This window comes from Grampus griseus, assembly GCF_964374135.1.
Source record: "Grampus griseus genome assembly, chromosome: 4".
In the NCBI taxonomy this organism is placed as follows: Eukaryota; Metazoa; Chordata; class Mammalia; order Artiodactyla; family Delphinidae; genus Grampus; species Grampus griseus.
Window position 1 is genome coordinate 96,454,253 of NC_138997.1, and position 27,570 is coordinate 96,481,822.

General features: G+C 39.2%; 1 protein-coding gene across 1 annotated transcript in view; it reads left to right on the plus strand.

The window, feature by feature from the left end:
• The window catches only part of KCNIP4 (potassium voltage-gated channel interacting protein 4), a gene marked incomplete at its 5' end in the record, with an annotated part of 525,330 nt that overhangs the window by 85,590 nt on the left and 412,170 nt on the right, over nt 1-27,570 (plus strand). The gene's annotated exons all lie outside the window — the stretch shown is intronic.

Below are 27,570 nucleotides of genomic sequence, written 5' to 3' on the forward strand. Positions count from 1 at the left end.
GCCAATCATCCAGTTAAAAAACATTTTCTGAAGACTCATGGGTACTATTATATTGAAGGGTTTATTATGGGTCTCTTCCAGCCATGCCCTCCCCACGGGGCTAAGGAGACCTGATCACTTGTAGCCCACTCTCTGCCTTTTATTCTGCATTCTGAGTACCCAAGTGGCCCGAGTCAACTTTCAGGGCCTGCATGAGCCACTTTCCGGAGTCCAATTTCTGAATGGTGGACTGCACAAAAGGATGTGTAATTCTAGCCTGGAAGAATAGCCAAGTGTTATTTGTGAAGGGTATGGAGTGAGCTTGGACATACAGCCTGGAATGTCCATCCTTAGGCACGCAAGGCTCCATATTGTGCAGAACTGAACTAGGAGTGAGAATAGAGAACAGGCCATCCGCCAAGAGCTTCCATGTACATTCTTGTCATGATCCGCAAATGTGAGAAGTGGGCCCAGAAGCTTTTTAAAATTTTGCCCCGTTGTTTTCTATTTAGTGAAGTAGCAAATAGGGCGCCTACCTGGCCCACTATAGGATTTATAAGTAAATGCCTAGGAATCTACTAAAGTCCTGGGAGCATGAAGGAATATGATAGAAGAAGCAATGTAAACAAGTGGGAAGAGCAGGGTTTGAACGGGACAGTTCTGAGCACTGGGCCCTGACCTGACACTTCTTAGATCTGAGAACTTGTACAACCTACTGAACTTCTCTAAATCATGTCTCTAAAATGAAGCTTAAATTTTAACCTACCTTATAGAATTATAGTGGAGGGTAAAAATGTGAGTAGCATGCCCTAAGATACTTCACACACACAGTACGCATTTTATAAAGGTAGTTATTTTATAGGTATGAAGGGTAATGAGGAAGTAGATCTTACAACATAGAAAAGACCTAGGATGAAGTGGGAACTATTGACCTCAGAAAGGTCAAGATTAATTGGAAGGTGCTGTCTGCTGAATGTCAAACAGAGTAGATATTTCTGTTCTGAGAAAACCAATTTGCCTAATTTCTTAATGCAAGTAAAAAACATTTTCCTCTTTTTAAAGAGACTGTGATGAATGGGCAGTAGATGCTCAAAATTCATGGTAGTGGGCAACTGTATAACGAATGAAAACTTGGGAGCACTTAGGAGTCCTGTAGAATTCAGAAGTCTGAATTCTTCCCTGACATTTAATCATGTTTCCAGTCCTTATTTTCGTATCATTCTCATTCATTATCCTTCACTTGTCCTTTTAACTTGAATGTTTTCAAAGCATGTCAACCTCTGTACTGCAATAATTAAAAGATTTGAGTTAGCTTTACACTACATTAGTGCCTCAGTGTAAAAGCATTTGGGCAGTAACAGATATTGCTAAAACAGAGGTCTGCACAAAGCTCACATTGGAGACTGTTACATCGACATCTGCAATCTCAAGTAAATCCTCAAAATACATTTTATAGTAAAATGATGTTACATATAAGTTTATAGGGAGAAGAGTACGGGGAAAAGCCCATATTTGGAATGAGAAAGATCTGACCTATTGTATATCAGCCCCTCTCTCACTGGTGACCTTGGACAAGTCACTTAACCACTCTTTGACTCAGTTTCCTCCTTTGTAAAGTGGGCACAATATGCTACCTATCTCATAGATGCGTTATGAAGATTAATTTTTAAAAAATGTTTATAAAGTGCTAAACATCATGTCTGGCACAGTGAGAAAGCCCTCGATACAGTCACCCTGAATAAATAAACATTCATACAGCCCCAAATATTCTGAAATTCTACTTGCCTATATCCTTCTTTTTTTTTTTTTTTTTTAATTGAAGTAGAGTTGATTTAAAATATCCTGTTAGGGGCTTCCCTGGTGGCGCAGTGGTTGAGAATCCGCCTGCCGATGCAGGGGGCACGCGTTCGTGCCCCAGTCCGGGAAGATCCCACATGCCACGGAGCGGCTGGGCCCGTGAGCCATGGCCGCTGAGCCTGCGCGTCCGGAGCCTGTGCTCCGCAACGGGAGAGGCCACAACAGTGAGAGGTCCGCGTACTGGAAAAAAAAAAAAAAAAAAATCCTGTTAGTTTCAGGTGTACAAAACAGTGATTCAGTTTATATATATATATATATATTTTTTTCAGATTCTTTTCCCTATAGGTTATTACAAAACATTGAGTATAATTCCCCGTGCTATACAGTTGGTCCTTGTTGGCAACCTATTTTATGTATAGTAGTGTGGTGTATATGTTAATCCCATCCTCCTAATTTATCCCTCCTTGCCCCTTCCCCTTTGGTAACCATAAGTTTATTTTCTTTGTCTGTGGGTCTATTTCTGTTTTGTAAATAAATTCACTTGTATCTTTTTTTTTTCAGATTCCACATATAAGTGATATCATATGATATTTGTCTTTCTTTGTTTAACTTACCTCACTCAGTGTGATAATCTCTAGGTCTCCCCATGTTGCTGCAAATGGCATTATTTTATTATTTTATGGCTGAGTAATATTCCATTGTATACATGTACCACATCTTCTTTATCCATTCATCTGTCAATGGGCATTTAAGTTGCTTCCATGTCTTGGCTATTGTAAATAGTGCTGCAGTGAACATTGGAATGCATGTATATTTTTGAATTAGAGTTTTCTCTGGATATATGCCCAAGAATGGGATTGCAGGATCATATGGTAACTCTATTTTTATTGTTTTAAGGAACCTCCATACTATTCTCCATAGTGGCTGCACCAATTTACATTCCCACCAACAGTGTAGAAGGGCTCCTTTTCCTCCAGACCCTCTCCAGAATTTATTATTTGTAGACTTTTTGTTGATGGCCATTCTGACTAGAGTGAGCTGATACATCATTGTAGTTTTGATTTGCATTTCTCTAATAATTAGCAATGTTGAACATTTTTTCTGATTAAGCTGTGTCTCTGTGTTCTTATCAGTTGTGAACAGAAGGGAGCATTGATGATAGCAGTGGTTCTTCAGGTTAAAACTCTCAGTGGTGAATTCCTTCTGACAATGTTAAGCACATGAAGGAGGACTTTGGGGGAGAGTTGAGGAAACATGCCAAGCTGGCATTATTTTAAGAAGTAAGAACAACATGATTGGAAAATTTTACTCTTGGAATGCCAAATGTCTGCTTTATGCAGTAATTTGGTCTTAATATCCTTACCTGGATTTTCTGGAAAAAAAATATAGTACTATATATAGGAGAGAAAGGTCTCTGTAGAGTTCCATATATTTTTAATACTTCTTTAAAATTATTAAATACTTTTAAAGTACTTTCAGTACTTCTTTTAAAGTATTAAATACTTCTTTTGCAAGAGTATCTTGACTTTTTAAATGAAATTGTTGAAGTTGTGATTCCTTACTCTAATATTTGAGGCATATTTGTGGTGAGGTTTTCTTTACTTACTAGTGAGACCCAAGTATATTTGTGCTCCTGGGATGATGGTTCTGATTGAATCCAAAGTTATTCTTAGAACTAGAAATAATAAGTAACTTTAACAAAAATGTTCCTAAAAATATAGATTGCTTATACAGGCTTTTGTTTCTAACTGGCAGATACTCACAGTTCAATATCTATTTATGGAATAGTTATTAAGCACTTACTATGCACCAGGCATTTGGATTGGTGGTCTACTGGACCTTTCTATGACTTTTGTTCTATGACTACACTCTAATATATAAGTTCAATAAATGCAGATAGGTTACATGTCAATAGAAATTAAACTAGTATCATAACTAGATTCGATGCCATTTACTAACCTTGAGACTTTGGTCTGGTTGTAAATTCTCTAAATTGCAATATAGAAAAATATCTGTAAGTGTGGAGAGATTTTTCGATCTCAAAGTGTTGTAAGATTGATAAAAACAAAGCACAAACAAGAACAACAGAAGATTCCATTAATTATGTAAGATTAATATGAATTAATCTTACATAATGTTACATAATGTTAATTATGTAACATTAATTATGTAAGATTCCATTAATATGAAGTTCAAAAACAAGCAAAACTAATCTTTGGTGATGTGTCAGAATAGTGGTTACCCTTGATATGGGGAGACACTGTAGGAAGAAGTATGATGTAGTCATATGACGGGTTGAAAATGTTCATTATCTTGAAATGGGTGGAAGTTACAAGTGTGTGTGTGTATGTGCATATAAAAATGCATCAATATATACATGTAAGATTTGTGTCCTTTATCTATTTTCTACCTCAATGTTAAATTGAATAGGGATAAGACTATACCTGTTTTCTCTGAATAATGAGCATTGTGTGAAATTTGGGCCTGTATCTTTGCTTTGTATTAAGTATTTGCATAGAGATAGGGATCAGTGTAAAATGAAAATACAATCCCCTTGTTCAAATATTATTAAGAATTTCATGATGGCAAGAGCAGAACATTAAACCAAGTGTAGGAATCTTCTAAGCCCGGGCCCTGATGCATGCCCATGAGGTCAGTCCTGCACAGAGATAACACAGAAAGTATCTTCAAAATTGAGAAAGACTTTCTAAGGTCAGGCATCTGCATGGTGTAAAATGAATGTTGGAAATTCCTGGTTTTTCTAGGAAAGCATAGCTTTGAGTTAAAAGGGTTATGTCCTATTGGGCTGGATAACTAAGGCATAGTTCTACTCTATTGAAAAGGCAACAGGATAAATACTTATTATGGAAAATAAACTAAAACTGAGATTACATGGAATGCTTTAATTAAGAAGGAAAAAAAATTTACATGAGGGTTATGAATAGAAAACATGTGTTCTATTAAAATGAAATATTTGGGACTTCCCTGGTGGTCCAGTGGTTAAGACTCTGTGCTTCCAGTGCAAGGGGTTCAGGTTCAATCCCTGGTCCAGAGACTAAGATCCCACATGTTACATGGTACAGCCAAAAAAATAAAAGAAAACACAGTCAGAAGGCACAAGATATGGAGTCTCAGAATATTAATACAAGAACATAGAGAAACCTTCAAAAGAGTGAGAATGAATGAAATATAATCTTATAAAATAAAATAAAATGAAATATTCAATGCTCTCCATGCCAGGGAAGAAATATTGAAATGGTACAGTGAGAATAAGCTAGAATAGCATGCGTATTGTGATAACTATTGTTTCCTTGATTGAGAATTTTTAATACTCTATTGTATTTCTATTACTTTAATCATTAAATATATTGAAATTCTTTGGGAAATCCATGCCTCCAAGGTGAAGTATTTGACATAAGACAGCAAGATTAAGAGATCATGGAAACAAAGTATAGGAAGCATAAAGGGAAGCTGGGAGGCTTGGGAATGCTCAGGTAGCTGGTCTCTGACTTTGTTTCCTTACAAGAGTGATGCTTACTCCCTACTAAAGTGAGAACCACCCGGCAGGTGTGATGATGCAGTTCCTGCCTTTCAGAAACAGCATCTCCAGAGTCCAGAGGGTTCAGCATGCTGGAGGATGAGAGTCTACCTGAGCAGGAAAAAGTCACATTATTCTTGTTTTTTTGTTGTTTTTTTTGCGGTACGCGGGCCTCTCACTGTTGTGACCTCTCCTGTTGCGGAGCACAGGCTCCGGACGCACAGGCTCAGCGGCCATGGCTCTCGGGCCCAGCTGCTCCGCGGCATGTGGGATCTTCCCGGACTGGGGCACAAACCCGTGTCCCCTGCATCGGCAGGCGGACTCTCAACCACTGCGCCACCAGGGAAGCGCCACATTATTCTTAATGAGGCATTGCAACCTGGCTGTTCTCCGTTGGAATCCAAGTGAGGGAAGTTGTCTTATAGATGGCAAATAACTGTTAACTTTGAGAAATAAATCATAATAAAACTAAACTAATCGAATATAAACTAAACTAAACTAACTGTTTTTAGTTGCTTTGGATTCTTGAATGGCAGTTAATATTCCCATTTATATCAATGCCTCTTTTTGCTGCACAGGTGATCAATAAGAACTTTTTGAAGATCCAGTAGCATAAAGCAAGCACACTATTAAAATTAAAGTGTGATGACTCTGAGCTGCTTGGATACACAAGTGAATGTGGACCTTAAGACTTTTAGTAAAACTTTTCTCTGTTCCTTCATGGATGGCTATGCTGACAATAAGTCTTTCATTCAGCAAACATTTGTAACATGAACTTTCCAAGGGGTAAGAAAGCTGCTGACATAAATGAAGCTTTATTTGTATGAACATTTGAATTTATCCCCACCTGCATTGTACTGGCAATCACCTCCCTCAGTTATCTCTGGGTGTCCTAAGATGTGTGTCCTAAGTACTCACCTGCACTTCTGCCCTGGCCTCCTGCTGGATGCCCGCAGCTCCTGAGGCCACTTTGAAGTCTGTGCCTTATCGATGACCTTGGGGACTGAGACACTGTGACACTGAAGATTCCCTGGACAAGTGCCAAAAGGGAGAGTCATATGATACTAAGGAGAATGCAGAAGAGATGTGATCCAGGCAAGGGAGGAAGAAAAGTTTCCCCTAAGAAGTGACATTTGCACTGAGATCTAAAGGATATGTGGGAATTAACACATATCAGAACAGGAGGAGCAAAACCCTTTGGTGGGAGGGAGCTTGCTGTGGACAGGGGGAATATGTTAAAGAAAAAATGGGTGCTATAACGATAATGACAAAAAACAAAACAAAACCCCCTGAAATATCAGTGCCTTAACATAATACCTGTTTATTTTTTACTTACATAGTCCAAAATTGCAGCAGGGGCACTGCATCACACAGTCATTCAGGAACCATGGCTGACTGAGGTTCCACCATCTTCAGTGCTTGACCTTCAATGTCCATTTGTGCATTGACGACAGTCCAGCTGCAGAAGGGAAGAGAAAGAGCATGGAGGATAGTGTGGGGAGTTCCTGGGAGCCAGGTCTGGAAAGGGAATATAACCCTTCCACTCATATCTCAAGAATATTGCCACAAAGGATGGTCAAACCCATGGAGGAACTGCAATTTTAAGAAAATAATTCAAAGTTCAGAAACTTTTCATCGATTATAACTGAGGCTATTAGAATCCGAGATTGTTTATCACTTGTGGCTGAGTTGAAATATATGCTCATCCCTTTACTCATTTACTCACTCTTTTATCCATTCATTCTTTGAACACTTCTCAGGTACCTATACTGTGCCATGCCAGTAGTCAATAAAGTGTATTTTCATGCAGAAATTAATAGGGTGAACAAGGTTCCAAAAAGAAACATCAAAAGGAAACATGGGGGCTTCCCTGGTGCCACAGTGGTTAAGAATCTGCCTGCCAATGCAGGGGACAAGGGTTTGAGCCCTAGTCTGGGAAGGTCCCACATGCCGCGGAGCAACTAAGCCCATGCGCCACAACTACTGAGCCTGCGCTCTAGAGCCAGCGAGCCACAACTGTTGAGCCCACGTGCTGCAACTACTGAAGCCCACGCGCCTAGACCCTGTGCTCTGCAACAAGAGAAGCCACTGTAATGAGAAGCCCGCACACCACAACAAAGAGTAGCCCCTGCTCACAGCAACTAGAGAAAGCCCACACGCAACAACAAAGACCCAATGCAGCCAAAAATAAATTAAATTTTTTAAAAAAGGAAACATGGGAAAACTTTAATTTCACATTTTTGGTAATCATTTAAGTAGAAAAATGTAACTGCTCATTGGTGCTTACATTTTTTTTTTTTTACATCTTTACTGGAGTATAATTGCTTTACAATGGTGTGTTAGTTTCTGCTTTATAACAAAGTGAATCAGTTATACATATGTTCCCATATCTCCTCCCTCTTGCGTCTCCCTCCCTCCCACCCTCCCTATCCCACCCCTCAGGGAGTTGATCTCCCTGTGCTATGAGGCTGCTTCCCACTAGCTATTTTACGTTTGGTATTGTATATATGTCCATGCCACTCTTTCACTTTGTCACAGCTTACACTTCCCCCTCCCCATATCCTCAAGTCCATTCTTTAGTAGGTCTGTGTCTTTATTCCTATCTTACCCCTAGACTCTTCATGACATTTTTTTTTCTTAGATTCCATATATATGTGTTAGCATACGGTATTTGTCTTTCTCTTTCTGACTTACTTCACTCTGTATGACAGACTCTAGGTCCATCCACCTCACTACAAATAACTCAATTTCCTCTCTTTTTATGGCTGAGTAATATTCCATTGTATATATGTGCCACATCTTCTTTATCCATTCATCAGATGATGGACACTGAGGTTGTTTCCATCTCCTGGCTATTGTAAATAGAGCTGCAATGAACATTGTGGTACATGACTCTTTTTGAATTATGGTTTCCTCAGGGTATATGCCCAGTAGTGGGATTGCTGGGTCATATGGTAGTTCTATTTGTAGTTTTTTAAGGAACCTCCATACTGTTCTCCATAGTGGCTGAACCAATTCACATTCCCACCAGCACTGCAAGAGTGTTCCCTTTTCTCCACACCCTCTCTAGCATTTATTGTTTCTAGATTTTTTCATGATGGCCATTCTGACCGGTGTGAGATGATATCTCATTGTAGTTTTGATTTGCATTTCTCTAATGATTAATAATGTTGAGCATTCTTTCATGTATTTTTTGGCACTCTGTATATCTTCTTTGGAGAAATGTCTATTTAGGTCTTCTGCCCATTTTTGGATTGGGTTGTTTGTTTTTTTGTTATTGAGCTGCATGAGCTGCTTGTAAATTTTGGAAATTAATCCTTTGTCAGTTGCTTCCTTTGCAAATATTTTCTCCCATTCGGAGGGTAGTCTTTTGGTCTTGTTTATGGTTTCCTTTGCTGTGCAAAAGCTTTTAAGTTTCATTAGGTCCCATTTGATTATTTTTGTTTTTATTTCCAATTCTCTAGGAGGTGGGTCAAAAAGGATCTTGCTGTGATTTATGTCATAGAGTGTCCTGCCTATGTTTTCCTCTAAGAGTTTGATAGTTGCTGGCCTTACATTTAGGTCTTAAATCCATTTTGAGCTTATTTTTGTGTATGGTGTTAGGGAGTGATCTAATCTCATACTTTTACATGTACCTGTCCAGTTTTCCCAGCACCACTTATTGAAGAGACTGTTCTTTCTGCACTGTATATTCCTGCCTCCTTTTTCAAAGATAAGGTGACCATATATGCATGGGTTTATCTGTGGGCTTTCTATCCTGTTCCATTGATCTATATATCTGTTTTTGTGCCAGTACCATACTGTCTTGATTACTGTAGCTTTGTAGTATAGTCTGAAGTCAGGGCGCCTGATTCCTCCAGCTCTGTTTTTCGTTCTCAAGATTGCTTTGGCTATTCGGGGTCTTTTGTGTTTCCATACAAAATGTGAAACTATTTGTTCTAGTTCTGTGAAAAATGCCATTGGTAGTTTGATAGGGATTGCATTGAATCTGTAGATTGCTTTGGGTAGTATAGTCATTTTCACAATGTTGATTCTTCCAATCCAAGAACATGGTATATCTCTCCTTCTTTTTGTATCATCTTTAATTTCTTTCATCAGTGTCTTATAATTTTCTGCATACAGGTCTTTTGTCTCCTTAGGTAGGTTTATTCCTAGATATTTTATTCTTTTTGTTGCAATGGTAAATGGGAGTGTTTTCTTGATTTCACTTTCAGATTTTTCATCATTAGTGTATAGGAATGCCAGAGATTTCTGTGCATTTATTTTGTATCCTGCTACTTTACCAAATGCATTGATTAGCTCTAGTAGTTTTCTGGTAGCAACTTTAGGATTCTCTATGTATAGTATCATGTCATTTGCAAACAGTGACAGCTTTACTTCTTCTTTTCCAATTTGGATTCCTTTTATTTCCTTTTCTTCTCTGATTGCTGTGGCTAAAACTTCCAAAACTATGTTGAATAAGAGTGGTGAGAGTGGGCAACCTTGTGTTGTTCCTGATCTTAGTGGAAATGCTTTCAGTTTTTCACCATTGAGGACGATGTTGGCTGTGGGTGTGTCACATATGGCCTTTATTATGTTGAGGAAAGTTCCCTCTATGCCTACTTTCTGCAGGGTTTTTATCATAAATGGGTGTTGAATTGTGTCGAAAGCTTTCTCTACATCTATTGAGATGACCATATGGTTTTTCTCCTTCAATTTGTTAATATGGTGTATCACATTGATTGACTTGCGTATATTGAAGAATCCTTGCATTCCTGGGATAAACCTCACTTGATCATGGTGTATGATCCTCTTAATGTGCTGTTGGATTCTGTTTGCTAGTATTTTGTTGAGGATTTTTGCATCTATGTTCATCAGTGATATTGGCCTGTAGTTTTCTTTCTTTGTGACATCCTTGTCTGGTTTTAGTATCAGGGTGATGGAGGACTCGTAGAATAAGTTTGGGAGTGTTCCTCTCTCTGCTATATTTTGGAAGAGTTTGAGAAGGATAGGTGTTAGCTTTTCCCTAAATGTTTGATAGAATTCGCCTGTGAAGCCATCTGGTCCTGGGCTTTTGTTTGTTGGAAGATTTTTAATCACAGTTTCAATTTCAGTGCTTTTGATTGGTCTGTTCATAATTTCTATTTCTTCCTGATTCAGTCTTGGCAGGTTGTGCATTTCTAAGAATTTGTCCATTTCTTCCAGGTTGTCCATTTTATTGGCATAGAGTTGCTTGTAGTAATCTCTCATGATCTTTTGTATTTCTGCAGTGTCAGTTGTTACTTCTCCTTTTGTATTTCTAATTCTATTGATTTGAGTCTTCTCCCTTTTTTTCTTGATGAGTCTGGCTAATGGTTTATCAATTTTGTTTATCTTCTCAAAGAACCAGCTTTTAGTTTTATTGATCTTTGCTATCATTTCCTTCATTTCTTTTTCATTTATTTCTGATCTGATCTTTATGATTTCTTTCCTTCTGCTAATTTTGGGGTTTTTTTATTCTTCTTTCTCTAATTGCTTCAGGTGCAAGGTTAGGTTGTTTATTCAAGATGTTTCCTGTTTCTTTAGGTAGGATTGTATTGCAATAAACTTCCCTCTTAGAACTGCTTTTGCTGCATCCCATAGGTTTTGGGTTGTCATGTCTCCATTCTCATTTGTTTCTAGGTATTTTTTGATTTCCTCTTTGATTTCTTCAGTGATCACTTCGTTATTAAGTGGTGTATTGTTTAGCCTCCATTTGTTTGTATTTTTTACAGATCTTTTCCTGTAATTGATATCTAGTCTCACAGCATTGTGGTCAGAAAAGATACTTCGTACAATTTCAATTTTCTTAAATTTACCAAGGCTTGATTTGTGACCCAAGATATGATCTATCCTGGAGAATGTTCCATGACCACTTGAGAAAAATGTGTATTCTGTTGTTTTTGGATGGAATGTCCTATAAATATCAATTAAGTCCATCTTGTTTAATGTATCATTTAAAGCTTGTGTTTCCTTATTTATTTTCATTTTGGATGATCTGTCCATTGGTGAAAGTGGGGTGTTAAAGTCCCCTACTTAATGTGTTAGTGTCGATTTCCCCTTTTATGGCTGTTAGTATTTGCCTTATTGAGGTGCTCCTATGTTGGGTGCATAAATATTTACAATTGTTATATCTGCTTCTTGGATGGATCCTTTGATCACTATGTAGTGTCCTTCTTTGTCTCTTTAGTAGTCTTTATTTTAAAGTCTATTTTGTCTGATATAAGAATTGCTACTCCAGCTTTCTTTTGGTTTCCATTTGCATGGAATATCTTTTTCCATCCCCTCACTTTCAGTCTGTATGTGTGTCTAGGTCTGAAGTGGGTCTCTTGTAGACAGCATATATATGGATCTTGTTTTTGTATCCATTCAGCCTGTCTGTGTCTTTTGGTGGGAGCGTTTAATCCATTTACATTTAAGGTAATTATCGATATATATGTTCCTATTCCCATTTTTTTAATTGTTTTGGGTTTATTATTGTAGGTCTTTTCCTTCTCTTGTGTTTCTTGCCTAGAGAAGATCCTTTAGCATTTGTTGTAAAGCTGGTTTGGTGGTGCTGAACTCTCTCAGCTTTTGCTTGTCTGTAAAGGTTTTGATTTCTCCATCAAATCTGAATGAGGTCCTTGCTGGGTAGAGTAATCTTGGTTGTAGGTTTTTCTCCTTCATCACTTTAAATATGTCCTGCCAGTCCCTTCTGGCTTTCAGAGGTTCTGCTGAAAGATCAGCTGTTAACCTTATGGGGATTCCCTTGTGTGTTATTTGTTGTTTTTCCCTTGCTGCTTTTAATATGTTTTCGTTGTATTTAATTTTTGACAGTTTGATTAATATGTGTCTTTTTGTGTTTCTCCTTGGATTTATCCTGTATGGGACTCTCTGTGCTTCCTGAACTTGATTAACTATTTCCTTTCCCATATTAGGGAAGTTTTCAACTATAATCTCTTGAAATATTTTCTCAGTCCCTTTCTTTTTCTCTTCTTCTTCTGGAACCCCTATAATTCGAATGTTGGTGAGTTTAATGTTGTCCCAGAGGTCTCTGAGACTGTCCTCAGTTCTTTTCATTCTTTTTTCTTTATTGTGCTCTGCAGTAGTTATTTCCACTATTTTATCTTCCAGGTCACTTATCCATTCTTCTGCCTCAGTTATTCTGCTACTGATTCCTTCTAGAGAATTTTTAATTTCATTTATTGTGTTGTTCATGATTGTTTGTTTGCTCTTTAGTTCTTCTAGTTCCTTGTTAAACATTTCTTGTATTTTCTCCATTCTATTTCCAAGATTTTGGATCATCTTTACTATCATTACTCTGAATTCTTTTTCAGGTAGACTTCCTATTTCCTCTTCATTTGTTAGGTCTGGTGGGTTTTTATCTTGCTCCTTCATCTGCTGTGTGTTTTTCTGTCTTCTCATTTTGCTTATCTTACTCTGTTTGAGGTCTCCTTTCTGCAGGCTGCAGGTTCGTAGTTTCCATTGTTTTTGATGTCTGTCCCCAGTGGCTAAAGTTGGTTCAGTGGGTTGTGTAGGCTTCCTGGTGGAGGGGAAGTGTGTTCTGGTGGATGAGGCTGGTTCTTGTTCTTCTGGTGGGCAGGTCCACATCTGGTGGTGTGTTTTGGGGTGTCTGTGGACTTATTATGATTTTAGGCAGCCCCTCTGCTAATGGGTGGGGTTGTGTTCGTGTTTTGCTAGTTGTTTGGCATAGGGTGTCCAGCTCTGTAGCTTGCTGGTCGTTGAGTGAGGCTGGGTGTTGGTGTTGAGATGGAGATCTCTGGGAGATTTTCACCATTTGATATTACGTGGAGCTGGGAGGTCTCCTGTGGACCAGTGTCCTGAAGTTGGCTCTCCCACCTCAGAGGCACAGCACTGACTCCTGGCTGCAGCACCAAGAGCCTTTCATCCACACGGCTCAGAATAAAAGGGGGAAAAATTAGAAAGAGAGAAAGAAAGAAAGAGGATAAAAGAAAATAAAATAAAGTAAGATAAAATAAAATTATTGAAATAAAATATAATTATTAAGAAAAAAAAATTTTTTAAGTAAAAAAAAAAAATCGAAAGAAAAACGGACGGATAGAACCCTAGGCCAAATGGTGAAAGCAAAGCTATACAGACAAAATCACACACAGAAGCATACACATACACACTCACAAAAAGAGGAAAAGGGGAAAAAATAATAAATCTTGCTCTCAAAGGCCACCTCCTCAATTTGGGATGATTCGTTGTCTATTCATGTATTCCACAGATGCAGGTACATCAAGTTGATTGTGGAGATTTAATCCGTTGCTCCTGAGGCTGCTGGGAGAGATTTCCCTTTCTCTTCTTCGTTTGCACACCTCCCGGGGCTCAGCTTTGGATTTGGCCCCGTCTCTGCGTGTAGGTCGCTGGAGGGCGTCTGTTCTTCGCTCAGACAGGACGGGGTTAAAGGAGCCGCTGATGCGGGGGCTCTGGCTCACTCAGGCCGGGGGTGGGGGGGGGGAGGGCGGGGCACGGAGGGCGGGGCGGGCCTACGGCAGCAGAGGCCGACGTGACGTTGCAGCAGCCTGAGGCGCGCCGTGCGTTCTCCCGGGGAAGTTGTCCCTGGATCACGGAACCCTGGCAGTGGCGGGCTGCAGAGGCTCACCAGAAGGGAGGTGTGGATAGTGACCTGTGCTCGCACACAGGCTTCTTGGTGGCGGCAGCAGCAGCCTTAGCGTCTCATGCCCGTCTCCGGTGTCTGCGCTGATAGCCGCGGCTCGCACCTGTCTCTGGAGCTCCTTTAAGCAGCGCTCTGAATCCCCTCTCCTCGCGCACCAGGAAACAAAGAGGTAAGAAAAAGTCTCTTGCCTCTTCGGCAGCTCCAGACTTTTCCCCGGCCTCCCTCCCGGCTAGCTGTGGTGCACTAATGCCTTCAGGCTCTGTTCGCGCCGCCACTCCTCTCCCTGCGCTCCGACCGAAACCCGAGCCTCAGCTCGCAGCCCCGCCCGCCCCGGCGGATGAGCAGACAAGCCTCTCGGGCTGGTGAGTGCCGGTCGACACTGATCCTCCGTGCGGGAATCTCTCTGCTTTGCCCTCCGCACCCCTGTTGCTGTGCTCTCCTCCGTGGCTCCGAAGCTTTCCCCTCCGCCACCCGCCGTCTCCGCCCGTGAAGGGGCTTCTAGTGTGTGGAAACATTTCCTCCTTCACAGCTCCCTCCCACTGGTGCAGGTCCCGTCCCTATTCTTTTGTCTCTGTTTATTCTTTTTTATTTTGCCCTACCCAGGTACGTGGGGAGTTTCTGGCCTTTTGGGAGGTCTGAGGTCTTCTGCCAGCGTTCAGTAGGTGTTTTGTAGGAGTTGTTCCACGTGTAGATGTATTTCTGACGTATCTGTGGGTAGGAAGGTGATTTCCGCGTCTTACACTTCCGCCATCTTCCCCGTTAGCCGGTGCTTAAATTCTTATCAGTATTGAACAGGTAGAATTAGGGAGAGAGTTTTGTTTTTTAATTTTTTAAAATTTTTAATGGCTCTTTATTGGAGTATCAGTGCTTCACAATACCTTGTTAGTTTCTGTTGCACAACAAAGCGAATCAGCCGTATGCATACACATGTCCCCATATCCCCTCTCTCTTGAGCTTCCCTCCCACCCTCCCTATCCCACCCCTCTAGGTCATCACAAACCACTAAGCCGATCTCCCTGTGCTATGCTGCTGCTTCCCACCAGCCAACTATTTTACATTCGGTAGTGTATGTATGTCGATGCTACTCTCACTTCGCCCCAGCTTCGCCCTCCCACCCCATGTCATCAAGTCCATTCTCTGTCTACCTCTTTATTCCTCCCCTGCAGCTAGGTTCATCAGTACCTGTTTTGTTTTTTTTTTAGATTCCATATCTATGCGTTAGCATACTGTATTTGTTCTCTTTCTGACTTACTTCACTCTGTATGACAGACTCTTAAGTCCATCCACCTCACTACAAATATCTCAATTTTGTTTCTTCTTATGGCTAATATTCCATTGTATATATGTGCTACATCTTCTTTACCCATTGATCTGTCGATGGACGTTTAGGTTGATTCCATATCCTGGCTATTGTACATAGTGCTGCAGTTTTCAAATAGGGAGTTCATTATTTTTCTTGAAAGAAACAACTGATAAACTAAAATTTGTAAAATTGTCTTTAGTGCAATTCCGTTGTTCCATTCTTTCAAGTTTCTCTGTGCTACTAGATGTCCCAGGCATACTGTACATAAACCACCCGTTTTATGCCTTGAAAAGCTCAGGCGTTTGAGTTGCTTTACTAATGGCCAAGGAAGATGTTAAGAAATATGTAATAACTTTGCCATTCCCCTCTTGTAGTTTTAAAATAAAATTTTAAATTGCAATATGTGGTCAATACTGAATGACTACCAGAGAGGGATTTGCAGATTCACAAATTACCCAAACAGAGGGAAATGTGAGATTTCTTTTCCATATTCTTAACTGTTTGGAGTCAGTTGGCTGATAAAATAGTTTTCTAAGTATGACCCTATTTAAACACCATGCCAACCATCTAATAAATCCATTAGCTTAGTTTACATTCACATTTGAAGAATTTGTGAGTTTTACTTTCTTCTTGGCTCAGCTGTGGCACATAAAGATAGATTTAAAAAGAATGTGAGTAATTAAAGCAACAAGCAATTAACTAATTGATTCTTAAAAAATAGCTTACCCGACACCAATAACATAATTGCAGCCATCTTGTGGAGCAGCCCAGGCTATGATCATTTATGGGTCTTTATTGTTACTCTTTTGTAACAAACAAATAGACAAAAAAAATTTGCAAAAGCAAATTTTCACTGGTACTTTGAACTTTTTTACCCCAAGTTGTTATATCTTACCTATGTCCCTTTTCATGTTCCACCTACCTGGACCTGCTTCTCTCTGCAATCCTCCCATGTGAACTAACAGATTATCCATTACTTGTGAGAAATCTTCCCTTACCACCTTTCCTGCCTTTCAGGAGTCCATTTGGACACTTATTTTAGGCTTCTGTACCTCCCATTCTGCCACTTATCATAGCCAGGACTAGTTAAATAATCTGCATGCCTGTTGAAAAATGAAAATGCAGAACCCATGTTAAAAAAGTATTAAGACTCTAAAAATGGCAACATTGGAGCATTAAATTAAGCCTGAAGGCCTAATGAGCATGGGGCCCTGTACAAATGCAAAGATTGCTTGCCCATGAAGCTGGCCCAGATCACAGTCCTATCACGTGATTTCTGTGATATTTCCCTACAAAACTACAGTTGTACAAATCAAGAACCATGTGTAACTTGTTCTCCGTATTGCCCCAGCAACGAGTGCTGACCATGGTAGCATTAAGTGTCATGATCTATAAGGCATTATGTAACCTGGACTCTTCAGCTTCTGTGATTACATCACCTCCCTCTCTCTAGCCAACTATCCTGGAGCCACACTTGCCTTCCTGAATATTCACTGTTTACCTCTGTCTCAGGGCCTTTGCATGTGCTTTGCTCTTCCCCAACAGAACCATAGGTTTCTGCAAATCTTGTAGGTCTTTATTTGAATGTTTCTTCCTTAGAGGGATCTTCTCTGGCCACTACTAGCTCAAGTAGCCTTAGTTTATATTCTAGCACTGACTAATATTTGAATTTATGTATGTTGGATTTCTACTCTCTGTCTCCTGTCTCTAAAATGTAAGGTATATCAGGGCAAGGACTTAGTCTCTCTTGATTTACACTATATCCCCAGAAGGAAAATAAGATATAATGCCTGATACCTACTAAGCATACAAATGAATGAACAAATGAATGAACAGTTCTAAAACTTCTTCTTGCCTAATCTTATTTATTTGACAAAAAATTAAGAATAAAAACTGTTTTTCTGTCCCCAAATGTAAGGGGTCCACAAACTACAACCCAACAGCCAAATCCAACCCACCTGGTTTGGGTAAATAAAAATTCACTGGAACATAACTGTGCCCATTCATTTCTGTCATATCAATGTCTATTTTTGTGAAACAGTGGCAGATCTGAATAGTTGCAACAGAGACCTTATGGTCTATGAAGCCTATTTACTCTCTAGCTTTTAGGGAAAATGTTTGCCAACCTCTGGCACAGAGCACATACCACTTGAGAATGTAAGAACAAATCATCTGTCAAACAAAATCAGTTCAGAGTCATCTGCATTAACAAAACAAACAAGCAAAACATAAACCAACTGTGAAAAGCCATTTAATTTTCTTCTTAAAGAATTCTCACATGTACCTGCCTTTAAATGAACACCAGCTCAGTCTGAGTCTGTTCAATGAATATGATGAATCAACTGGATGCTGTAGCTAATGGTTATTTAAGAATGGAAAGGGCAGGAGAGGGGAAAGAAAACAGTAAAAAAGAAAAGGCAAGACAGAAAAAAGATACAGCTGTGCAAAGAGCAGGAAAGATGGAGACTGAAAGGACATTAAAAGAAGAGCAGAGAGGAAGACAGTTTGGTGGTTCCTCAAAAAGTTGAATATAGAATTACCATATGATCCAGTAATTCCTCTCCTAGGTATATACCCAAAAGAACTGACAGCAAGAACTCAGATACTTGTACACCAATCTTCATAGCAGCAGTCTTCACAATAGCCCCAAAGAGGGGGGGGGAAACCAAATGTCTTTCAAGAGACATTTGTGGTATATACACACAAGGGAATAAAATTCTGATACATACTACATGGATGAACCTTGAGTTGTATTTTGGGATGATGAAAAATTTCTAGAAATAGGTCATGGTGATGGTTACACAACATTGTGAATGTACTTAATGCCATTGAATTTTACACGTAAAAATGGTTACAATGGTAAATTTTATGTCATATATATTTTACCACAATAAAAAATTCTTAAAAAAGAAGAAGGACAGAGATTGGCCACAGAGATCCCAGGCTCCTCTATGTCATGAAAGCCATGGACAATTCTAGAAAAAAGGTACGGAGCCTGAAACAATGGCTTATGGTCACATTTTTGTGGAAGGTAGGACTGGTGAGTGATGAAATTGGATATTTAGCTGCGAAGATTTCTAAGTGAAGTGCTGAAGAAGTGGTTTGGTTCCTCTTGACTGCTTATAATAAAATGCAAGATGAGAGAAATAAATTGAAGACAGAACTGTCAAGTAAAAAGGAACTAGAACTTAAAGATTTGGAAAACTCACAGCCTGTCCATGTTACAAAAAAATGAGAAAGCGTGTGCAGAAGACAAGACCCAAGGTGTGGAAGACTTACCATTCGATAAGGAGATTCATGTGGGTGTGAACTGAAGGGGAGGGAGATGGAACCTGATGAAGGAAAGCTGTGAGTGTGTGCTATCCTTCAAGGAAAGGGAAGAAGGACCCTTAAGGCAATCCAGAGATCATCAGGGTCATAGCCTAGGTTTCAACAGGTCAGACAGGCTGCACCAGAAGTGCTTGGGGAAGGGCCACTCAGAGCCATGGGGCACCATCCCCAACAGGCAGAGAGCTGTGGCATGGCAGCATCCTTCCAAGTTGTGAGGATGGTATTGCCACCCCAGTGAGTCTAGAAGGTAGAGCATCGAGCCAGAGAGGATAACTTTCCAACCTTAAGATCCCTGGAGTTTTAGACTTTCTTGGGACCTGTCTTTCCTATTTCCTTTTTTCTTTCCTATTTCTCTCTTTTGAAATGGGATCTCTATCCTACGCCCATCATTGCATTTTGGGAGCATATAACTTGTTTGATTTCACGGACTCACAATTGGAGAGGAATTTTACCTGAGATTAATTGTACCTGGAGTCTCACCATATCTGATTTAGATGATACTTAGATAAAACTTTGGACTTTACACTTAGGGTTGATGCTGGAACAAGTTAAGATTTGGGGACTATTAGGATGGAATGAATGTATCTTACATGGGATAAGGACATGGGTTTTGGGGGTACGGGTTACAAACATTAGATCCACAACATTTCACCAGAATGCTATGGATTAAATGTTTGTATCTCCCCACAAATTCATATGTTGAAGCGCTAATGTGATGGTATTTGAGGTGGAACTTTTGGGAGGTAATTAGGTCAAGAGGGTGGAGGCCCCATGGTGGAATTAGTGTCCTTATAAGAGAGGAAGAGAACTAGCCCTTTCTCTCTCTTTGCAATATGAGAAAATGAGAAGACCACCATTGCAAACCAGAAAGAGGGCCTTCACCAAGAACCCAACAATACTGGCCCCTTGATTTTGGACTTCCAGTCTCTTGAACTGTGAGAAAGAAATTTTTGTTGTTCATGACACCCAGGGTATGTTATTTTGTTACAGCAGCCTGAACAGACTAAGACAAGAGTCAACCGGAGACTGAATAAGATGAGAGCTGTCACTAATAAAATGGGTGTAATTAGGCTCAGTATTAATTGTTTTTTGATACTGTAATTTTAAGTTACATTAACAGAACATAAAGGTATGTAAGACTCTATACATTTAATTTATGCTCACAAGTTACTATCATTTTCCTCAACGGGGAAGAAAAACACAGTTTATCGTAGAATGTTTTTAAAATCAGGATATGATTTATAATTAATCTGTACATTCAATAGAGTGTTTTTCTCAGAAGAGAAAAAAGTTGAGACTAAACCGGTGATGTGAACAAAATTGATGTCATCATAGAATTAAAGCAATATAACATTTTGATGAAACTATTTACCTGTAAGAAAATGCTGACATTACCCTACACACCCGAACTGTAATAAATTTTCCCTCTGAGTATAATTGGATGGCTGCTTGTAAGTTATAAGTCTAGAGGAAAGGATTCAAAATCAATTCATGTCCTTAAGAATAATATAAAACAATGTGAAATGGATGAATAGGAGGAAGAGTTATAATTAAGATCTCTATACAGAAGATAAAAATCATGTGTTGAGGTTATGTCATTCTAGCAAGAAAAATAATCGTAATAGTAACACAAATAAGATTTCTACCATTCATTGTATTTCTACTATGTGCCAGGCTGTGTATGCTCTGCTTTACAGATGTCCAAATAGTCAAGGAGGAGGGTATAAAGGAACTGACAAATCAGGAATAAAAACATTGCTTCCTTTTAAGTATTTTAAGCCATATTATTTGAGACTAACCCTGCCACCCTTAAATTGGTTTCATCCCTCTCTTAAGAGCCTAAACTGATCTCTGGAAAAATCTGTCTCATCCATGAGGGATTGTTCATCTTCCAAGAGTGATACAGCTGTGTCATATTACTGGGCACTGGCCGTGGTAAATGTGGATCCCTGGTCTTCATTTCCTAATTAACTAGCATTCTGTTGTCACACGTGTGACCACCATCTTTCAGCACTAGGGAACATCTCCCTGACATGCTCAGAATGGGATTATTTGGTACCAGTAAAACAAATTGGCCCATGGCAGCACCCAGTATGTGGTTTCCTTGTAGCTTAAAAAGCTTCAGAAGACCTGTGTCCACCTTCTATCATTAAGCTGTATGTGGTTGATCATTTATGAATTCTTTCCGGGCTTTCTATATAGCAGCATAAGATCCCAGTCTCATATTCCTTTAAAATATCATGTGCACCTTATCAGACATTTTAACATTCAATAAACATGATTTTTTCTTGCTCTGCTCTCAAATACACAAAACTCTCAGATGAGGTGACTAAGAATGCCAGATAAGTAATGTGTTATTTTTACCCCCATGTTTGTGCATGCTATCAGATTCTGTCTTTGTTCAGAATATCTCTGTGCTTACTGCAAACAATTTTCTTTTGAACCATTTTGCTTCTTACTGTAATAAATGACAGAGAAATTGAATGCATAGAGGGATTGATCGGAAAAATGGTACTAGCAGATTGAATTTCAGGGTAATGCTATTATTTTTGAAAGCCACAATTCTCTGATTTACTAGGGTTTTCCTTTCTTTCCCTATCCAGGGAAGGATTACTGCTGACAAATTGTAACTCCTTTTCAAAATATTTACTTTTTTCTTTCAAGGTTTCCCTATGAAAACTTTGAAACACACAAATAAATGCTGTGAGGAAAGAGTACCAGAGCAGCTGTGCCACCTAAATGTAATTACATATTTAATTTGCATGGGAATTGGTAGGTGGAAGACTATGTAAATAGATTCTCATCTCCATCGGCCATTAGGATTTCTTTCTTCTGGTCTTTTTTTTTTAAGGAGAGCAAATAAGGTACGAATGTCCCTAGGTTTACTTTTAAAGCCTGTGTAGTTTAGGATGTTGGTTGTAACTATTTGCTAACCTTTCTCTTTTGGTTACTGTTCATCTTTCCTTGAATCTCCAGCACCTGCTCCCATGCCTGGAACATAGGAATTCCTACCCACCCCCAAGTTCCCTAAAAAAGAAACAAGGAGAAATTGCACTTAGTTTAATATGGTAAGATGGAGGTTGCACAGGCCACATTCTGTTAGGCAGTGCCTTCCTATAGACCTGAGGTCATGTTTCCAGTATGGCTAAAGGGCTAAAGCAAGATTAGCTCCATGGTTTCCATAGTTAGTTAACGGACAGGGCATGCGGTCTGTGGTTGACAGGCCCCAAGATTGTTTAGTAGATAGTACTTAGTAAAAGAAACAACAGCAATATAACTGATTAAAAGTACTAAGAAAAAGCCAAAAGCCCTTTCTCTGTTGTGTCCTCTTTCTGGGAGAACTGCAGTTTTAGAAGGAGCAATGTTAGTATCGAGAAGTGTGAAATGGTCAAAGCCGTTAACACTGACAAGGAAATTTTGAAATCTTTGACACTCTCTTCTCATATTTCTTAAGAATCGTGTTTCCTCACAAAGATCACATTCGATTTTTTTCTTCTTCTTCAATGTTTAACAGTAGGAATGGACTTGAACTACGAGGTTGTAGATACTCAGGCACATCAATGGTTTGGTGATGAACATGTTTGAATTGTCATTGGTGTTGCTCAGGGCATAAAATGCAAAAAGAAATGCAAATTTTAGAAATAAAATGAAGGGGAAAGTGAAATCCCAGAATTTCGTGTTTCGCTAGACCTCTGGCATTTGAATAAACCTTTTATAAACCTAAATAAGGACTGAAAAGCATAACTTCTGTAAACACAATCTTTCCCTCTCAAGTGGTAAAAAATAATTAACCAAAGAGAATAGGAGAGCTGAATTGATTTGCTTTCAGGAGCATTTTCATTTTACATGGAAACTATTCGTATGTTTTGCTTTCTTATATACCTTTCAGATGACAACCTCATGTTGAAGAAAGTGCTATCCTTAGTGAATTATCATTGGGCTTTTAAAACATAAGTAGGTTTTGTACACACTATGAAAAGCATTTTTATATTACTAATGGACATGAGCTGCTGCTAGCAATAATATATTTTGTTCTTCAAAATATTGATTGATAATAGGTGGAATCTTAAACAAATATTATATTTCATTGACATTACCTTTGGTGCTGTAAGCTCCTTTCTGTTGAAGTGTAAAAGGGACCAGGAAGCTGGATGTACATTTCAACAAGGCATATGGGGCTTCCCTGGTGGCGCAGTGGTTGAGAGTCCGCCTGCTGATGCAGGGAGCGTGGGTTCGTGCCCCGGTCCGGGAAGATCCCACATGCCGCGGAGCGGCTGGGCCCGTAATAAGCCATGGCCGCTGAGCCTGCGCGTCCGGAGTCCGTGCTCCGCAATGGGAGAGGCCACAACAGTGAGAGGCCCGCGTACCTCAAAAAAAAAAAAAAAAAAAAAAAAAAAGACATATGGATGGAATTGTGAAGTGGGATGGTGGGGAGGGAGTGATACCTTTGAAAGCCTGGTCCTCATCATAACATTAAATAATTCATTTTACGTGTATTCACTATCTAATAATCATGATACTGACAGCAATTATTTATGAAACACTTGACATGTATCAGGTACAATCCTATGTGTTTGATATATGTTTTCCTTTACTCTTTACAATAGTGCTACAACATAAATAGTTTTCTCCTCGTTTTATTGAAAAGGAAATTGATTAGGGAACTTAACAATTTTGCCCAAATATGCAAAGTGTAGGGTTTTATCCAGATTCAAATCTAGGTCTTTCTAAGTCTAAAGCTGTCTCCTCAGCATGGCCCGTTCTGCCTCTCCAAACTTTTCTTGAGGGTCTGCTATGCGCTCAGTTTCTTTCCAGTTTCTAGGGATGAAGTGGTGAAGAGGTGTGACTCCTACTTTTAGAGATATTCCTCTTAGTGAGTTAGATCTTAAATAGATTAGTAATTAATCCATTACCACAGTGATTAATGCTGTGAAGGAAAAGTCCAGGCTGATAGTGTGGGCAGGGGGATGGCACTCAAAAGAGACAGAAGGAAGTCCTAACATACATATGAAGGGATGATCATTACAGATGTCAGGAACCTTTTTTTAACTTAATTTCAAAAATCATCAATTCAAAATATTCTTCCAATAATGTGTGTTTAATTTGCTGAAGACTGAATTGAATGTCTTAGCAGTTCTCTATAGATAATATAGTCATTTTTTTAGAAACCATAAGAAATGTTAAATATATTGTTATTATTTTCACCTTCAACATATTTTCATGCCAATTGAGAAGAAAAAAGAAGCCATACTTTGATTCAGTGTCCTTTTGAGTCAAGTGCTTGTTTGGGACCTCTGGCTTGCTGCTGTGGATTTAGTAGTTTAAGTGAGTACAAGCAGGATAAGTTAGTCAAGAGGTTTTTGCTTTGAAGATTTGCTTTTCCCCTGCTGATTTTTTTCTTCAGCAAAAAACTGTCCCCTTTTATAAACCTGCGTCTGTAAGGCAATTGCAGCAGGAATTCTTTGGAACAGTGTTGTCACCATGCAAAACTCATCACGAAGATAAGCAGCTGACAAAACTGTTAAATATGACAAGTCTTTCCTCCATCTAGAGAGGTAATATTTCCTGGCTGCTAACCAAGTGCCAGGTGCTACATGATTGGTAAAGGTTTTCTCATTTTACTGTGACACCAACCTGATGAACCAGAACTGGTGCCAATGACTATTGTTGATACTGTTAGACCCATTTGACAAATGAGAACACTGAGGCTCAGAAGAATTGAGTGAAATTCTCAAAGTCAAAGGCTAGTACGGTGCATAGTCAGGTCTCGCTTCTGGGGCTGTTGGCTGCAGAGCCTATCTCGTTCCACCCTAGCCGGGAGGTTATTCGGTGCGAGCTGTCATTCTGTCTCAGGCTAATTAGAGTAGGAGCAGTATGTTGTCAGGATTATCAAGCATAGAGTGAATGATCTGCAGGCAGAGCTATAAACTTGTTGAAGAAGGAAATGCTAGAGAAAGAGTAAGGAAGATCTACCTGCCCAAATGCCAGAGTCATCAGGGTGCTATAAAAGGCTGACCTGCAGGTAATGTGTTCCTGGAAAATGGTGCTCCTTTGTTCTTTTGAGTAATCAAAGTCCTGTTACATTTCTCACTTAGTTTCCTCTGTCTCTAGCAGGGGACAAGCACACATACTTAAAGAAAATAAAAATGCATTTCAATAAAGTAGGTAGACATCTTCTCAGTGAGGATGAATGCGCGGGTCTTACTCTTAGAGGTTATACCCTTTGCAACTTGCAGCAGTCTCTTGGATGTTCCTTTGCCCTTAATAAATAGCAGTGATCTTATTATATATTTATTACTTCTGCCATTAGAAGGTCCATTTGAATTCTACTGTCTGTAGTCACACATGGTTACCTTCCTTGGAATTTCATATTTGCTTAGTTTGGAATGAGAAACTGAAATGTTTATATAAATAAACATATAAAATCACTGTTTGAAAAATAAATAAATATCATGCTATGGTTGAGGATTGTCAGAAATGGACCATGTAAATGATAACTTTGACATTTATTGGCTTCAGCTAAGCTGTCCCTTAGAGGTGTAACAAAAGAAATGAATTGCTTATTGCCATATTTCCCTGAAGAAAATGAAACAAGAAAATACCCATGTTGCCTTAAGCCAAACATATGGAGTCAAGAAAAATAAAATTAAAAGCCCATGCTACCATAAAATATGATGCTTGGTGGCTGTTTTTTCCAAAACCTAAGTTGGGCTATTTTAAAAAATGGGTTGAGAAAGGCAGGAAGGAAAATTGCATGTTTCATCTAAGTGCATAATGTGGTGCTGGTTTGAATATTATCTAAGTCCTGCTTTAATAAGTGAAATTTTAAACAAGATTAGGAATTTTGAACTAATTTCATTTCAAGATGCTTGATAAAGTGATATGTGTTCTTCAGGAGAATTTATTTCATCTGCCTTCTCTCTTCCTTACTTCTACCTTGGGCCTGCTACCCACTTCCCCAGAGTATATGGACATGAAAAATCCGCCGATATACTGCAGTGGTTCTGTGACCACAGCGGGAGCCTTTGCCGGAAATGTTTGTAGATGTTGCTACGTCTTTTTCAGTATAAGTTGACGGGGTATATACTTCCCTCATGAAATCACTGACTCCTGGGACTTCCCTAGTGGCGCAGTGGTTGAGAGTCCGCCTGCCGATGCAGGCGACGTGGGTTCGTGCCCCGGTCCGCGAGGATACCACATGCCGCCGAGCGGCTGGGCCCGTGAGCCATGGCTGCTGAGCCTGCGCGTCCGGAGCCTGTGCTCCGCAACGGGAGGGGCCGCGGCAATGAGAGGCCCACGTACCGCAAAAAAAAAAAATCACTGACTCCTTATCACAATGTGGCTGTCATCTTTAGAATAATAAAAGTTTGGAGCAGAAAATTCTTAAAAGAGTAAGAGAATAGCAGAGAGAAAGGAAAGAGGGGATAAATATTTTTTCAGAGGTATTAAGGTTATACTTGATAAAGTGGACATGTGAGCAGGAAAGCAAATTAGAGGTAGATCGTTATTCATTTGGAAATAAGAATTAGGCTATTTTTGTTTGATATCAAGAAGAGAAGGCATCTCTTAGTATTCTAGACAATAGAGAAAAATTGTGTTTTGAGCCTGCATTGAAAGATGTTCTGAGCTTTGAACAATTAGCAGTGTAGTTAAAGGATCAGAACTAAAGAAGACATGAAGAAAAGTGACAAAGACTTTGTGTTCAGCCGGTAGAAATTATTCTTTATGATGATGCTTCTCATTGCTGTCTGCTCGTGTTGCAGATGGCTAGTGTGGTCCCATTTGCCATTTGCGGAAATGAATGAAAAAAGAAACTCCTCTCATATAAAGAAAATGAACTGGAAGTATTTTGCTCTTCAGGATTAGTTGGGAAGGTCCATGAGGTTGTTCATGATAACGATCACCTACCTTTTACTCAAGATTTGACAAGCTTTCACATTTGCAGAAACTGATAAGTTGTGTATTTCTATCCCCTTTTCACTGATAAGTAAACTGAGGCAGGCAAAAGCATGAAGCTATGAATCAGGGAGGAGAAGCCAGGTAAATGTCCAAGGGAAAATGTAAAGACTTTTCCTGGAGCCCAGAAATCTGTGTGACTTACTGAGAAAAATAAATGTTTCCTTAAAATGAAAGTCTGAGTCACAGGAAGATGAAGTTCTCTCTGAAATCTGAGTACAATTTGAATTTTAGAGAAAACCAAATATTGCCTTAAAAGTCCAAATCGAGTGATGTGTACTCTGAGTTACACAAGATTTATGTTTCTAGACATTATACGAAATGAAAACAATTTTTTGCAACTCTTGGCAATTTTGTGTATGATAAAATTGCATTTTCCTATTTGGATGTGCTTACCTAGTACCACCTGGTGGCAGCTAAAAATATTTCAGGAAAAGAGGAGACAACATTTTCAATTTCTCAAATTCCAACTTCAGTCTCAGGGAGATGTCAAGCCCTGGAAATATTATTGGTGGGGTCATGTGTGCTAGGTGGTTTTAGCTCAGTGGAGAGCTTAGTGCTGAAATCTCTTGTCATGTTGCCAATGCCAAGAATCACCCCACTATTTATAAGGAGAGTATTTTTTGGTGAATTTTCCTCAGCTATAATTGATAAATGATTATTTCTTCATTTCCTTTCTCCCTGATTCCCGGCATTGATACAAAAGACAGCTGACTAGCAGTAGGAAATGCCAAGTGAATGATCACTGCAAAAAACCAGCCAAAGTGGAATATACAAAGGTGTCAAACTTATCACCTTGGCCTCATTAGTATCAGGTTACAGCTAACTGTGCTAGCAACACTTTCCAGTTTCTCCCCCATCATTATGTAACAATGACTTTCTTTTCATTACTGATTTAAATTGGTTTTTTAGATCCAGTCCCCTGAAAATTTCTTATCTTCCTCGAGGCACTCTCCTATAAAACATTTATTCAACTAATATTGATTGAGTATCCACTATTGCCAAATGCTATGCTAATTCTAGGGATTTAACGTTGAACTAGAGAGA